The sequence below is a fragment of the Pelodiscus sinensis genome, chromosome 6, assembly GCF_049634645.1.
Source record: "Pelodiscus sinensis isolate JC-2024 chromosome 6, ASM4963464v1, whole genome shotgun sequence".
Lineage (NCBI taxonomy): Eukaryota > Metazoa > Chordata > Testudines > Trionychidae > Pelodiscus > Pelodiscus sinensis.
The window spans coordinates 26,181,079-26,195,564 of NC_134716.1; the positions used below are offsets into that span (position 1 = coordinate 26,181,079).

General features: G+C 40.1%; 1 protein-coding gene and 1 long non-coding RNA gene across 5 annotated transcripts in view; one reads left to right on the plus strand and one right to left on the minus strand.

Annotated features, from left to right (window-relative positions):
• The window catches only part of PTPRD (protein tyrosine phosphatase receptor type D), a 1,779,541-nt gene that overhangs the window by 975,865 nt on the left and 789,190 nt on the right, over positions 1–14,486 (plus strand). The window lies entirely within an intron of this gene.
• LOC106731596 (uncharacterized) overlaps positions 1–14,486 on the minus strand; it is a 40,689-nt gene that overhangs the window by 17,382 nt on the left and 8,821 nt on the right. The window lies entirely within an intron of this gene.

Sequence of the window (14,486 nt, forward strand, 5' to 3'; positions counted from 1 at the left end):
ACTATGCCCATTTTATATTAGTACAATAGTCTCCATTCTACCAGAAGAGCGGAATATATAATTTACTTAACCTTGTGTTCGACACTTATTTGCAGTTCCATGTGTCTTTCTCAAGACCATAGAAAATTACCTTGCCAGCAGAAAGTATAACATTATTATTAGTGGAACTAGTATTTTTGTAGTGCCTCGAGTTTCTGATTCTGTATCAGAGCCCCACTGTGCTAGGCGCTGTACAGACACATAACAGGGATGTTTTCTGCCATGTGTTACTTAAAATAACAATTCTTTCCTGTCAGTGTCTTCATGTGTAAGCATATAGAACAGGAAAATATGAGGTACCCAAAGTAATTTAATATGTGACCATCTGTGATTCAGATCCATGCATATCTAGTATATAGTTCTCTATGATTAAGACTGTCTAGTGATTACTATGTATAGTTGGCATCCTTCCATCGTGGCAAGAATTAATTTCTTTCAGACTTCACCTATCAATATTTCAACTGAACAAAACTTTCTTACGGAATAAACAAAAGGATTTGAAGTATGCAGTTAATTGTGAAATATATTGCCATATAATGTTTGTTTGTCTTTTATAGTAAATTTGGGATGTATCCCAAGCCTACAGAAGTCAATGAGAGTCTCTTTGATTTCATTGGCCTTTGGACCAAGCAATTTCTGTTCAGTAAGAAAATTTAGAGTATGTATGCCCAAGTGCAAAAAAAGAAAGAGACCATAAGTGAATCTTGTTACCTGTCCTTGCCATCAGCCAAGGAATAAACCCGGACAAAGGGTGAACTTGAGCAGAACTGAAGCTTGTTTATTAGTACAGATTCTTAATGCTATGGAAGTACTCATACACCTATCACATTCGTGATGGTAGTTTGGAGGCAGGCTTCAGGCAGCAACAGTTAGTTTTGATTTTGCAGATGACTGAAATTGGCCAGGTGATAGCCCTCTGGAGATTCGGCGATGAGAGTTCCCTGGGTCCCTTTGGATTCACAGGAGTGCTCTACTGCTTCTGGTCCATTCCTGGACTTGGCCTCCTTTTACATCTTGTCCAAGAGAACCCCACCTGGTTGTCTGTCACATCCATTAAGCACTTTGCAGAATTCTTTCTTAGTCACAAAAGGCAACTGTCTTATGATTGGGACTTTCTCATTCACACTTCCTCACACATTCCATAGGTTACATACATATTCATAAGCATGAATATAATTAATTCTATTAAAGTAATATGACTTCATCAGATATTTAACATTATAGGAATTTCCAACATAACAGGAACTTATGTAAACTGCATTTGTTTAACATAACAAGTTTTGTTCAAACTGCAGCTGAAAGAGCAGATGCAGAGGGGAGGAGGGGAAATAGAGAATGGTCATGTCCAGCTGGCTATGGGACCCATGTCCGGCTGGCTACAAACCTTATGTATCTGGAAAAAAGGGCCTTCACAGCAATTCAGTTAATATTCTGATTCATTTATTTTTGAATGCAGATCATCTACTATATTACTTGTCTCAGAAGATTAGTGGTGTAATGAATGATCAGGGACTATGAGTAATATTAACATTCTGTGAGTTAGAATAGTATTTTCATACCTCATCTTATATACTGGAAACATATAGCAACTTATTCTACCATGTGCAATAGCTAGAGACCCCATTGTTACTATGAAATGGAAAGCAGAAGGGAGTAACTTTGCAGTGCATCCTGTGATGAGATTCCTTCCCCCCAGGGTACAACGAGGGATAAGGCCAACTGATGGAGAGGGCAAAGGGGGCAACTATACTGGTACCCAGTGATTCAAAAGGGCCCAGGGCTCCTGGCTGCTGCTGTTGGGTGGCAATGAAAGGCTGGTGGGTGGAGGCTAGCCCCCACCCTGCCCCTTCCACTTGAGGCCCCACCCTTCCAGAAGCATGGAGCTTCTGTCGGCCCCCTACATGGGACTCTGGGGCTGTTGCTTCCCTTTATCTATCTCCAGCCTGAGCTGCCTCTCACAGTGCCTTGCTAGAGACTAGCAGCAACCCCTCCAAGTACTGTTATCACCAAGTACAACTGCATGTGGAGTCAGTCAGATTGCATGAAAGCTCCCAGAGCCACTCAGGAATCTCTCAGAATAAAGTACCAGCTAAATCTCTCCTCCCTAGATCCTAGTACCGTGCCTCAGGAATGTACCACCTAATCCATTAATTGGTTCACCACTTCTTCAATAGAAAGTGGATATTCTCCAGCTTTTATAAAACCTGAGCAGATTTTATACAAACTCACTAAAAAAGATAAACAGTAAAACTGGTGACTATGAGTGTTAGGCAAAGAGTCAGAGTAGTTACCAACATAAAATAAAATATAAACATACAGACTAATCTCCCAACCCTATTATACTGAGCAGCAACTACCAGTTCTTCTCACCCTACTGGATGTTGCAGTCCATATTGCACAGATTTCACTCTTGAAATCTGAGCCAGTCGCCTGAAATTGAATCTTTCGAGTGTTCCTGTTGCTTGCATCATGGTGAGTGAGGGAGGAAGGCCAAGTATGGGCCCCTGCATTTGGTTTTTGTACCTTGGAAAGCACATGTGGAGGCATGTGTGAGGGCATTGCTGATTTTCCAGGCAAAGCTGACCCCACCAGTTCCCCTGGTGTGGTGTCATGCAGGTGAGTCATTGCATTATAGCTCCCTTGGTGGACTTATGGCCATTGACACCCAACCCAAGCATTGGTTACTCTTCTTGCTGGGAAGCTAATATCTGGCTGATCCCCCAACTCAAAATACGTTTCAGTGACAACCATACAACATAATTCCCATCATTTCCTATGTGTTAATGATACACAGATATGGATAGAAAGATGACTTTCAGCAGGTCATAATCTTTCCCCAGTGCCTCATAAGGCATGTTTTATATGTCAGATTAGAATTGTATAAAAATTAGGAATATGGGAATTAGGAGTGCGCCAAGACATAAAATATCACAACGTAACCTTCACCCTCAGGTTTTTGGTGATCATCAGGGATCCCAGAAATCCATTTGCTTCAGAAAAATGCAAAAAGACCCAGGATTTGAAGTTTTATAGAGAATCTTCCATTTTTACATTTTGTGAAAAAATAAAAATATATTCAGTAGAACCCCATGTATCCCAGTCTCCATTGTGCTGCTGTCTGTATTCACTGAACCAGGGCTGGCAGCCCACGCTTTGGATAGTGAGACGCCCATTGACAGTCAAAGGCAGCAAGTCTCAGGCCTAGGCTGAAGCTGTCTGGATCTGACAGCAAAGGGCACTCCAGCAAATTTGGAATTATTTTTGTGCTCAGCACCAGTGTAATGAAAGATGAAAATGTGTCCGGAATGCGCCAATTCCATTTTAATAACCAGGACTAACTTAGAATGTGAATAATGTTAATATAAAAGTAATTTTCACATTATTTTTGAGTATTTAAAAATAAACAATTTTCTGAAAATATAGAATATATACAGAAATATTTGGTGTATATAAGAAATACAAATTGTAATTCCATTAATTTTATAACGATGGGTGTCCTTAGTGGGCTTCAACCTTTTAAAATTGTAAATATATCAAAACATTGTATTCAACTGATACCTACTTATATTGTGGCAAGGGAAAATAAATTCAGTGTTTCATTGTAATCACAGAAAAACACAGATTTTTTTTCATTGTAGAATTTTTGGGCTTTTTTCTTATAGAAAACTAGGATTTCTGGTGACTATGAGGTATCATGTAGCTAAGTATAATAAAAGCTTTCCTATTGATGCATCATCTAATGAAATGGAGAACTGGTTATATATTGATAACATTTGATTGTTGGTGGCAACAAGAGGTCTTCGGAGGGCTGGCAGCTGTTGTCACATAACTCTCTCTGACAAAATGTAATTTAAGTTTCCTCCATAAAAAGATAAATGTTTAGGATAGAGCTCGTAAGCATCAGGTAGAGTATAACCAATTTAGTAGAAGAAAATTAGAGAATCCATAATCAATGCCCCACTAGACAAAAATTCCTTAATTGTCTCAGGGAATTTTTTTTATTAAATATAATTATGGTCTTTTTCTTCCCTCAATTTTCCAAAATTTTCTTTTTTATTGGAGCATAAGGCATGTGCCGTTTACACAGCCCCATCTTCTCAAAGCCTGGAGATAGACTTGTCTACTAGATGAATCTTTCTCTTACAGAAACCCAGTCTGTACTGCCACTTTGATTGATGTTGACAGGACTGATTCCCTCTAGGTGTGCAAAACGAGCTCCTGAAATACTTGTTACATCTACTTTAATACATCCTTATATTTATAAAAAATATAGAACCTATAGTATATTTTTCACAGGAGTTCATTCATATTGCCATTTGGTATCCTCTTATACCAAGAATCAAAAGTAGGTTAATCAATACATCCTCATCACAGTGATTTCCAAATCTCTAGCCAAAATCTTTATAAATACACCAGAGAAAAATTTGAATGCCTGAGTTGTATATGCAAGTTCTGCAGCCTCTTCCCCACATACCATGTGAGAAAATCCTCTAGCAACAGATACTGTGGCCAACAATTATAATGATGATATTTAGATCACGGCCCCCAGGTGAAGAAACAAAAAATGGTGATAGAATCAGGAAAGAGAAACCAAACATATTTTCTCCTCTGGTAGGACAGAGTACATATTTTAGTAGACAAATGCAATCAAAAACTGAGACAACCACTGTTCAACTTGTCAAAGTTTCCATGAAGGAAACAAGAGGGAATGAAGACTCAGTTGTGAAGGGTGAGAGATGCACAAATGCAGAAAGATGCAGTGTAGAGCTCTGTTCTCTAAGGCCAAGATCCTTTATCCCTCTTTTCCAAGGGGAAACTGCTGTTTCTGATGAATTGCCGGAAAATGTGTCCTTTTATATCTCCAGAGCCAGCATTCTCTGCATCAGGCTTTTCTTTAAAAAGTCAATGATAATACAGTAACTAAAACCTGTGGTGCATTAAGGATATTGAGAAGCCATGGTCTGTGCCATGAAGAGTTTGCAATCCATTATAAGTGAATAAATATGAATTTGTTCCACCTGATTAATGAACTACAATTTTTCCCATTTTATTTGTAAAAAGGAATTAAAACTAATCTTCTTTCCAATCAAACATATCATTTCTCAGTGTGTGTATGCACAAAGATTAAAAGGATAAGGTTGCCCACCAGGAATAGGGTATATCTAATAGAGCACAAAAGTAGGTTTCAGTGGGGCTTATACCTATACATGTGTAATTTTGCATCCATATGCTTGCTTATTCACAGGTGCAGAAACCTCTACAAAGTGCCTGTTGAACATTTCACCAGCATGATGTGGTCTCGAGATTGTGTAGGGCCAGTGGAATTTGTGATGATCATTGAGCAATGATTGGCTCTTATGCTTCCTTTCCTGCATTCTCTGGAGGAAAGGTCATGTTGTGGACAATGAAAACTGAAATGTATAGTGGAACAGGCTAGATAATAGAAATCTCTTCCAGGAAAAAAATCATACTTTTATGGGGGGAGGGGGAAACACTCTGAATTGGGACATAGGCAAAAAATGTGATCCCCCCCCCCGTACCCTGCCCCCACACACCCTTCCCAAGAGAATTTCCAGAGAAGAAAATGGTTTTGGGAGAACAAAAATTGAATTCCAAGCTGCCCGCCTAGAAAGCTTTTGTCAATTTTATTTTATAAATGAATCTGACAAGAGCTTTTCCTGTTGGCATCTGGGGAGTTGTCATTGAACCCACTGAAAAATTGAGGAATCATTCTGACAAATTACCTGACCAGCTCTAGAGGAAAGCATTCCAAAAATGACCACCAAGGTAGGATCCCCACAAGACTCTAGCTATCTGGCATCACTCAGAACAGTGGTTCTCAACCTTTCCAGACTATTGTACCACTTTCAGGAGTCTGATTGGTTTTGCATATCCCCAACTTTCACCTCACTTCAAAACTACTTGCTCACAAAATCAGACCTGAAGGTACAAGTGTGATGATACAGTATTACTGAAAAATGCTTTACTTTCTCCTTTTGCCATATAATTATAAAATAATCCATTAGAATGTAAATATTGTACATACATTTCCATGTATAGTTTATGGAGCAGTATAATCAAGCCATCGTCTGTATGAAACTTTAGTTTGTACACACTTTACTAGTGCTTCTTATGTAGATTGTTGTAAAACTAGGCAAATATCTAGATGAATTGATGCATCCCTAGAAGGTCTCTGCTTACCCCTGGTTGAGATGCACTGGTTGAGAACAGTTAGGATTCAGCAGAGAAAGAGCTCTGTGTCCACCCCTTCTGTCTGGCATACCCGGTGTAAGCTGCTTGCAGATGAAATTCTAGCATGCAAAATCTAGTATGCATATAGACAAGGCATCATCTGGGGTTGATGTCCGTGAGAAAGTGAAAGCTGCCTTATGACACCAGGTACATTGTACAAACAGATTAACGTCTAATATCTACAAAAGCCAATTACTGTGTGTGAGACCTTTAAAACTTAGCATATTTAACTCATGGCTTTAGATGTGAGCTCCATGCATGGAGGGCCTGCAGGATCAGGGTTTTATTTGTGATGGTAATGAATCCTTTACAACTGAGAAGACATCACCATATAAATTACATTTTTAAAGTATATGAATGCCTTATTCCTGACCTTTTTAATATAATAAAAATCATTATCCCCAATCAAATAGCTGATTTCCGTTTTTATTCACCAAGTACATTTAATGTTACCATTCTTCAAAACACATTTGTAGACAGCCTGGCCAGGTATATGCCTGAAAAAGGTCAAGGCAAAATACCAGCATACTTAACAAATATATTTTTGCACCATGTTCATAGAAATCTTTTTCGTTGCATAGCAACAGTCTTTTTAATTACTATGTGCAATCTAGATTTTAATAATTTAATTAGTATTTTCCCTTCATTAAATAGTTATATCCAATAGATTTAATGCATTTAATACTTTGCTTGTCTTAAAAGTTTTTCTTCACCATCCCATCCCATTTCACTGTAACACTCACATTCATTGCTTACCAAAACCAGAAGCAACACAGATTAAGCATTTCCTAGAGAATAATTGGATGACTGACCTATCTAGGCCCCAGCCTAGCAAATTACTCCATGTGACTGAACCCTTGTGGTTCCATGGAGTACTAGTGAAATTAGTGGTGCTTTGTGGAACTTCATGGCTCCAACTACAAGGAGATGTTTGGAAAAGTGGGATTGAAAATTTCCTGAAGTATCAATAATTTTGGGTGCTTGAGACACTTTCAAGAGGCCCGAATTCAGAAGCAGGGTATCGAGCATTGTAATTGAGCCCCTGTTAGAATGTTCTAATTTTCGTTACCCAAAGTCAGTGGAGACTTTTGAAAAAATATTGGCGCTCAGCTACTTTTTGTTAGTGAGAACCAAAGACTTATCAAGAAACTACTTATTCAGTGGGATCATGAAGGATCTCCAAAATGATTTCACAAATATAACCAGGTGATACACAGGCCATGAATAGTATCAGATGGGTTGCCGTGTTAGTCTGGATCTGCAAAAGTGACAAGGAGTCCTGTGGCACCTTATAGACTAACAGATGTAATGGAGCATAAGCTTTCGTGGGCAAAGAGCCACTTTGTCAGATGCATGTAGCGAAAATTTAGGCCATGAATAGAATTTGGTTAAATTGCTGAGGAAATGCCATCGTGTCTGGGGTGAAATGAAGCTGTTGTTTCACATTACAGTGCTAAGCAACTTACTGTTTTAAGGTGTAAAAAAGGGAGAAATTGAAGAAGGCAGATAAAAAGTTATTTAGTCTGGAATATTCTTAGTAAATTAGGAAAACTAAGTACCAAAACAAAAAAAAAACCCTTCAATCCCCTGAAAATTGAGGAGTAATTAAAGGGTTCTTATTCTATTAATAGTTTATGTTTACAAACTAGTTTCAGCTGTTTAGTAATATTTGACGTTTCTATTGCTAGTCAGTGAGTGGTTTTTTTCCCTAGCAGGTTCCTCCATTTTGAGTCTGTTGGAAAGTAAGTTGGCTGAGTATCTGTGGTCATTTACTTTAATCACCACTCTTCAATTTTAAGTCTTATAAAATGTTTCTCAGTCCCTTGCATTTTTAATGTCTAAGCATCATTTCTGGCAATATACTGTACATTTAGGGAATCTCCCCCCCATCCATTTTTGACAATTTTGAACTTAAAGATCATTTCAAATTTGTATTCTGATTGAATTAAGAATACAGCAATTGGTAATTGGAACATAGTGACATACAAAGGAAACATTGAAATGTTCTGACATTTTAAGCTTTCAAATAATGGTATAAGCCTTTGCATAATGGTATATTATGGTGTAGCATGTATTGGGGAGGATTCTTGTGTGTGTGTGTGTGTGTGTGTGTGTGTGTGTGTGTGTGTGTGTGTGTGTGTGTGTGTGTGTGTGTTAAAAAATAGCAGTTTTTAGTCAACTGATAAGATGATTTCATTACATTATAATTTTCTTTATCTCTCTTGTATATGACCCAAACATTCCTTGCAATGATCTAAGCTGTATACAATTCTTAGAACGTTCATCTCTTCCCCATCTTTTCCTTTCACTACATCCATACACATAAACTTCTCACAACACACAAATTATCAGACTAGTTATGAGTTTATGGAAAAAAAAATCCTTTCACAAAATTTTCACATGTAGGGTTCTAAAACAGAAAATGCACAGCCTTCTGGCCAAGAGCAGCTTACCTCCTAGTAAAAAGATGAACGTTTTGCTTCATTATCTCTTTCATTATAGCATGTTTATCTAAATGGAATTAATAAAGTACCTACTGCAGGTTTCCTGCACTGATTGCATGTCAATTTGTGGATGTTAATATTCAAGGGCATTAAAACAAAAATAAAAGAAATGAGATCCTTTCAAATAAGAAATACTTTAACGTTTGGTTTCATAAAATAAAATAAACATTATAAAAATGAAGCCTATAAACATCAAAGAGATGGATAAGTTGACACATCATTCTGCATATCTCTGTTTAATAATATTATATTTCATTTCCCATGGTAAGACAACAGCCATTACCCAAAGCAGCCATTCGTAAACAGCCATTGTGAACAGATTGCATCCTTGTTGGTGGTATGATAATTGAAATAAGTTTACCAGTCTTTTATGAGAAAATACCAGATGTATAAAATACCTATTAATCAACTCACTCGCTTTTATAAACATCAGTTTCAGTACCGATGGCTATTAAAGAATAAATGGAATAAGAATAAAAAAAAATCAGAGCATTAGTACTGTGATTCAAGTGTGCAGTGTGTTGCTTGCAGTGTAAGTGCGGCATTGTGTTCACTGACGGACTCCTGTGGGCCAGGCTTATGGCCATTGTTTCCCATCATTCATCATTTCTGGGTCTGATAACTAAAGGGAATGAATTAAAAATCCCTTTGTGGACTATGATATAAAAAGCCAACTGCCAGTCAAATCCCTTCTAGATTATTTTTTTTTAATTCTGCCACTAATCACATTTTTGGGTGACAATTTCTACATGTATGTGTCAGGCTGCAGGGACATTACTTTGGTCTACTACACAAGGCTGATCCCTTTACCTTTTCCCCTTTTCATAAACATGTTTTTGGTTGGTGGGGGGGGGGAGGAAGGGGGAATGTGACTAATTTTAATGCTTTGGGTACCAGTTGCTATAGATACTAAAGGGGCAGAAATAATAGCTAGGTGTGAAGGATTGGGTGAATCACAGTTCTGGAATCTTTTCCTTGTGTGTGTTTTGCCTCTGGTTCACTTGGATTTTGATCTGGCTGATTAAAGATTTGCTTTTTTTTGATTATTGTAATGTTTTTGCTTCTGATTCATCCCACTCCTTTACATAAAATGTTAAGAGGTTGTGGGATTTTATACCTATGTAGAAACCAAGTAAGGTGATGTCATGAAACAGCAGAAGAAATGTTCTACAATGATTCCAGAAGCAATATCTGTAACAGCAAGACGCTGGAAGACACGATAAGGCAATCTGTTCCTGTGTTTGAGGAAGACACCCCATCCTGGGTGTGGGAGTTAAGGGAACAACAAAAAAGTAAAGAAAGGCATGGATGCAGGAACTAGAAGTGCTGAGGGTGATGCTGCACCCCTTGGCTTGAAGTTGTTTCCATCATATACTCTGTTTATAGTTTGGTTCAATGAGTCTCCACACCCCCACTATACTAATTGTTCCATCATACCTGAACAAAGTGGGGAAGAAGACGACCAATGGAATTCTTGAGACAAGAGCATACCAGTAGACACAAGATGAGTGATCCCTTAAGATTGCATCAAGTTTGACAGAGGAGCCTTAGGAGCCTTAAGTGACTGCGTGCCTTCCAGTCTTTTCTCAAAGAAGCCATTTTGGATTGCTGGGCTTCTCTGAGATAAGCCATTGCCTGTGGTTAAGAGCAAACTGGTTCATTCTAGGATCTCTATCTCAAGTAGGGCACTACAATTCCGGGATATCTATACAAGCAGTTGAAAGCAGAGTCTGAATTTGTTAGAATGATTTTCTTCAACCCTTTTGGCTGGACATGGAGTGGATATTTTTGTCTGGAGATGTAGCTAGTAACCATTAACACTGGTGAAGAACTTCGAATGTTCCCTAAGAGTAGAGCTGTCTGGTAAACTGAAGGTCAGGATTTTCAGGGCAGATGGTGAAAGGACAATGAGAAGATTAAGGCTTCCAGGTCATAGATTGTGAGTAGACCAGGTAGTCCCTCAGATTGAGATTCCACACAAATCTCTTTTGAGAGTTCATGGGATGCCATTGGGAGAGAGGCCAAGGACTGGGTTGAATTCTCCATTGAAGTCTAGGTATGGTGATGGCACCCATGTGGTAGGGACCTAGAGACTAAGAAGAGATTAGCACTGCATCTATAAGAAAGGAAATACAGTGACTTTTTTTCTTGTGTAATAAAGGCCACATCTATAGTTGCTTTTTCTTCTTGGAGGATGGCAGTGTGTGGTACCCTTTCATATGGGTGCACATTTTCCCACCTGCACTTGAAGAGTATACAAATGCTAATAGTACTGAGGTTCAAAGTTGGTAGATTCAGGCTATGATCAATTATCTTTGCAGAAATATCTTGGATGAACATTTGGTCTTACCTCATCATATATGCTACGTCAACCAAAATGGCCATATCTTTTGAGATTGTTTCAGTGATCATAAAAAAACAAAAAGTTGTTTTCTCCTGAAGCTTTGGCCCAGGAAGGTTGCAGATTGTCCCGTGGATTACAGGAATCACCCTATGGGATACAGAACAGTTCTAGATTGGATTTGAAGAAATGCGCTATGAGCCTTTCTGTCCAATTTCTTGGGCCCAAAAGACATGAAGAAGTTTTGCTTTGGTAAGAAATGCATATAATGGTTGCAAAGAAGGAACCAGGGAAATTCTGTGCAGACATTGTTAATCTTTTGAAATTACCTTAGGTGATTCTCATTGGAAGGGTACTCTGTGAGTCCAAATCAGTTGCTAACACTTCTGATATAACAGCAGGAGCACAGAAATTATGAAGCGTTCAATCAATTACATGAACACCTGATATGGTTAACAGGGTCTGTCTATCTCCATATTTGAGAGGGTGACATTCTGGTTTCATTATCAAGTATCCCCAAATTAGTCACACTAGTCCGAACTACATTTTTATGAAATCATTTCTGAAAAAAGGTGTTGAAACCTAATCTACCGATTGCTTTGGTTTGCTCATTTAGTTGCAAGTAAAACCCTAGATAGGATCTCAATTCAATTGTTTTCTCAGGGAAACATAAAGAAATCAACTGCAGTTTGTGGCCCAAAGTCTAGTTTGTGGCTCCAAAACATATCCCAAAGGCTTATGGCTTCTTTTTCTTTGGTACATATTCCTTTTGACCACTGGAATCAACCTGATAGGCTCCCTGAGCCAGCTATTCATGTTGTATACCAGTACTAATGAATTGAAATTGAGAACAAGGACACCAGATCTTGTACTCCACGTCCAATTAGTAGTAAATGAGTTGCTTTAAAGTGTAATCTCAGACAGGTATCCACAAAGTAATGTTAAAAAACACTTATTGTAAGTTCTAGCTGTTATAAGATGTATGGTCCCCTTTAAATAATAAAACTGTCAATGTATCAGTCTATTATCTTCAAACAATTTAGTCAAGAATGTTAATGGAGGACTCAAGAGACTGCTTTGCAAATTGTGATTACCAAACTCTGCAAATTAAATTGCTCCTATCTTTACTATTGATGATCCACGAGGTCTCACAATGTTTTACAGTGTTTGGGTCTTTTGAATAATTGTGTGAAAGCCTGAACAGTGGTAATCTACATATATTGCTGGAAATCTGACAAAAGTTAAAAAAAAATCAAGACTGTGTGATTTCAAAATGATTCACTTTACAGGTGTAGCTAGATTTAGGAGTGATATCTGTTTATGGAAATTGGTATGTATCACAACACTCCCAAGAGCAAAACACTGATAAAAATTGTTAGGTTCTTGCATGTCAATCAGATGATATTGCTGTTACTTTGACACTCATATTGACACTTGACATTTGACACTTTGACAGACTTCTTAAGCATCATGAGTTTTTTGATGCAATATGTGGGGTAATCTATGAAATATGGTTAATTGTCAAAACACAAGTTACTCAGTTGGGGTATGTCTACACTACAAAGTTAGTTCGAACTAACAGACGTTAGTTCGAATTAACTTTCATAGGCACTACACTAGCGCTCCGTTAGTTCAAACTTAATTCGAACTAACGGAGCGCTTAGTTTGAACTAGGTAATCCTCATTCCACGAGGATTAAGCCTAGTTGGAACTAGCTAGTTCGAATTAAGGGCTGTGTAGACCCTTAATTCGAACTAGTGGGAGGCTAGCCCTCCCCAGGTTTCCCCGGTGGCCTCTCTGGCCAACACCAGGGAAACTCGTCTGCCCCCCCTCCCAGCCCCGGACCCCTTAAAGGGGCACGGGCTGGCTACGGTGCCCATGCCAGGTGCAAGCCTGCCAGCACCCAGCCAGGAGACCCTGCACCTGGCACGGATCGAGCCACCCACCCGATTCCCCCCAGCCCTCCCCCTCTTCCCGGGACCAGGTTGGCGGCTCCCGGGAGCTTGCCCGGGACCGCAAGAGGCGGGCACCCGCCTGGGCTAGTGCGGACATCGTGGACCTCGTCCACGACCTCCGCACTAGGCACAGGAAAGTGGCTGGCTAGGTCAGGAGAGCTGCCAGCCTGGCCACCCAGGAGCAGGTGTGCATGAAAATCAAGGTGGTCCACTGAGACCCCCGACCCTGAGCCCTGAGCTTACAATGGCAGTACTGGGTCAGACCAAAGGTCCATCTAGCCCAGTAGCCTGTCTGCCAACAGCGGCCAACCCTAGGGACCCTGGAGGGGATGGACCGAAGACAGTGACCAAGCCATTTGTCTCGTGCCATCCCTCTCCAGCCTTCCACAAACCACTCCTACCCCCTGGCTAATAGCACTCCATGGACCCAACCTCCATGACTTGATCTCACGTCCCTTTAAACTCTGTTCTAGTTGTAGCCTTCACAGCCTCCTGCAGCAAGGAGTTCCACAGGTTGACTCTTTGCTTTGTGAAGAACAACTTTCTGTTACTAGTTTGAAGCCTGCTACCCATTCCTTTCCTTTGTGTCCTCTAGTCCTTCTTTATGGGAACTAATGAAGAACTTTTCTGTATGCACCCTCTCCACCCAACTCCTGCTTTTAGAGACCTCTATCCTGTCCCCCCTCCGTCTCCTCTTTTCTAAGCTGAAAAGTCCCAGTCTCTTTAGCCTCTCTTCATAGGGGACCTGTTCCCAACCCCTGATCATTTTAATTGCCCTCCCCTCTCCCACCCTCTCTCTTCCCCTCTCCCACCTCCTTTTCCCAGCCTCCCCCAGTTTTGTTCAATATAGACAGATTCCATTTTTGAACACAATTGTCCTTTATTTTGTACATCAAGAAGAGGGGCTAGGGAAGGGTAAGTGGAAGGAGGTGAGGGAGGAATGGGGTACGTGCCCCTGATGGGGAGGACTAGGCTGGCTCTGCGGGCTTCTGGGGGTGGAAGCTCTCCTGCAGCCCCCCCAATTGCCCCCCCTCCCCAGATGGCAGCCTGCAGCAATTGTAGCCGGTCTGATGGCCGAGTGCTGTGATGTGCCCAGTGTGGGTACTCCGGGCAATCCAAGCCAGGACTGCTTTGCAAGCGGGGCACCCTGAGAACTGTCTGTCCGGGGTGGGGGTCGGGACCCTTTAAGCACAGTCCTCGGCTAGCTTGAGACAGCAGCTCCACGCTCTAAGTCCTCCTCTGATGCCCTGCTGGCACTGCTTCCGGCCATCCTGAACCCTGGTTCAGGGTCCACTTAATGTGGACGCGCTAGTTCGAATTAGCAAAACGCTAATTAAAACTAGTTTTTAGTTCTAGATGCATTAGTTCTAATTAGCTTAGTTCGAGTTAACTAAT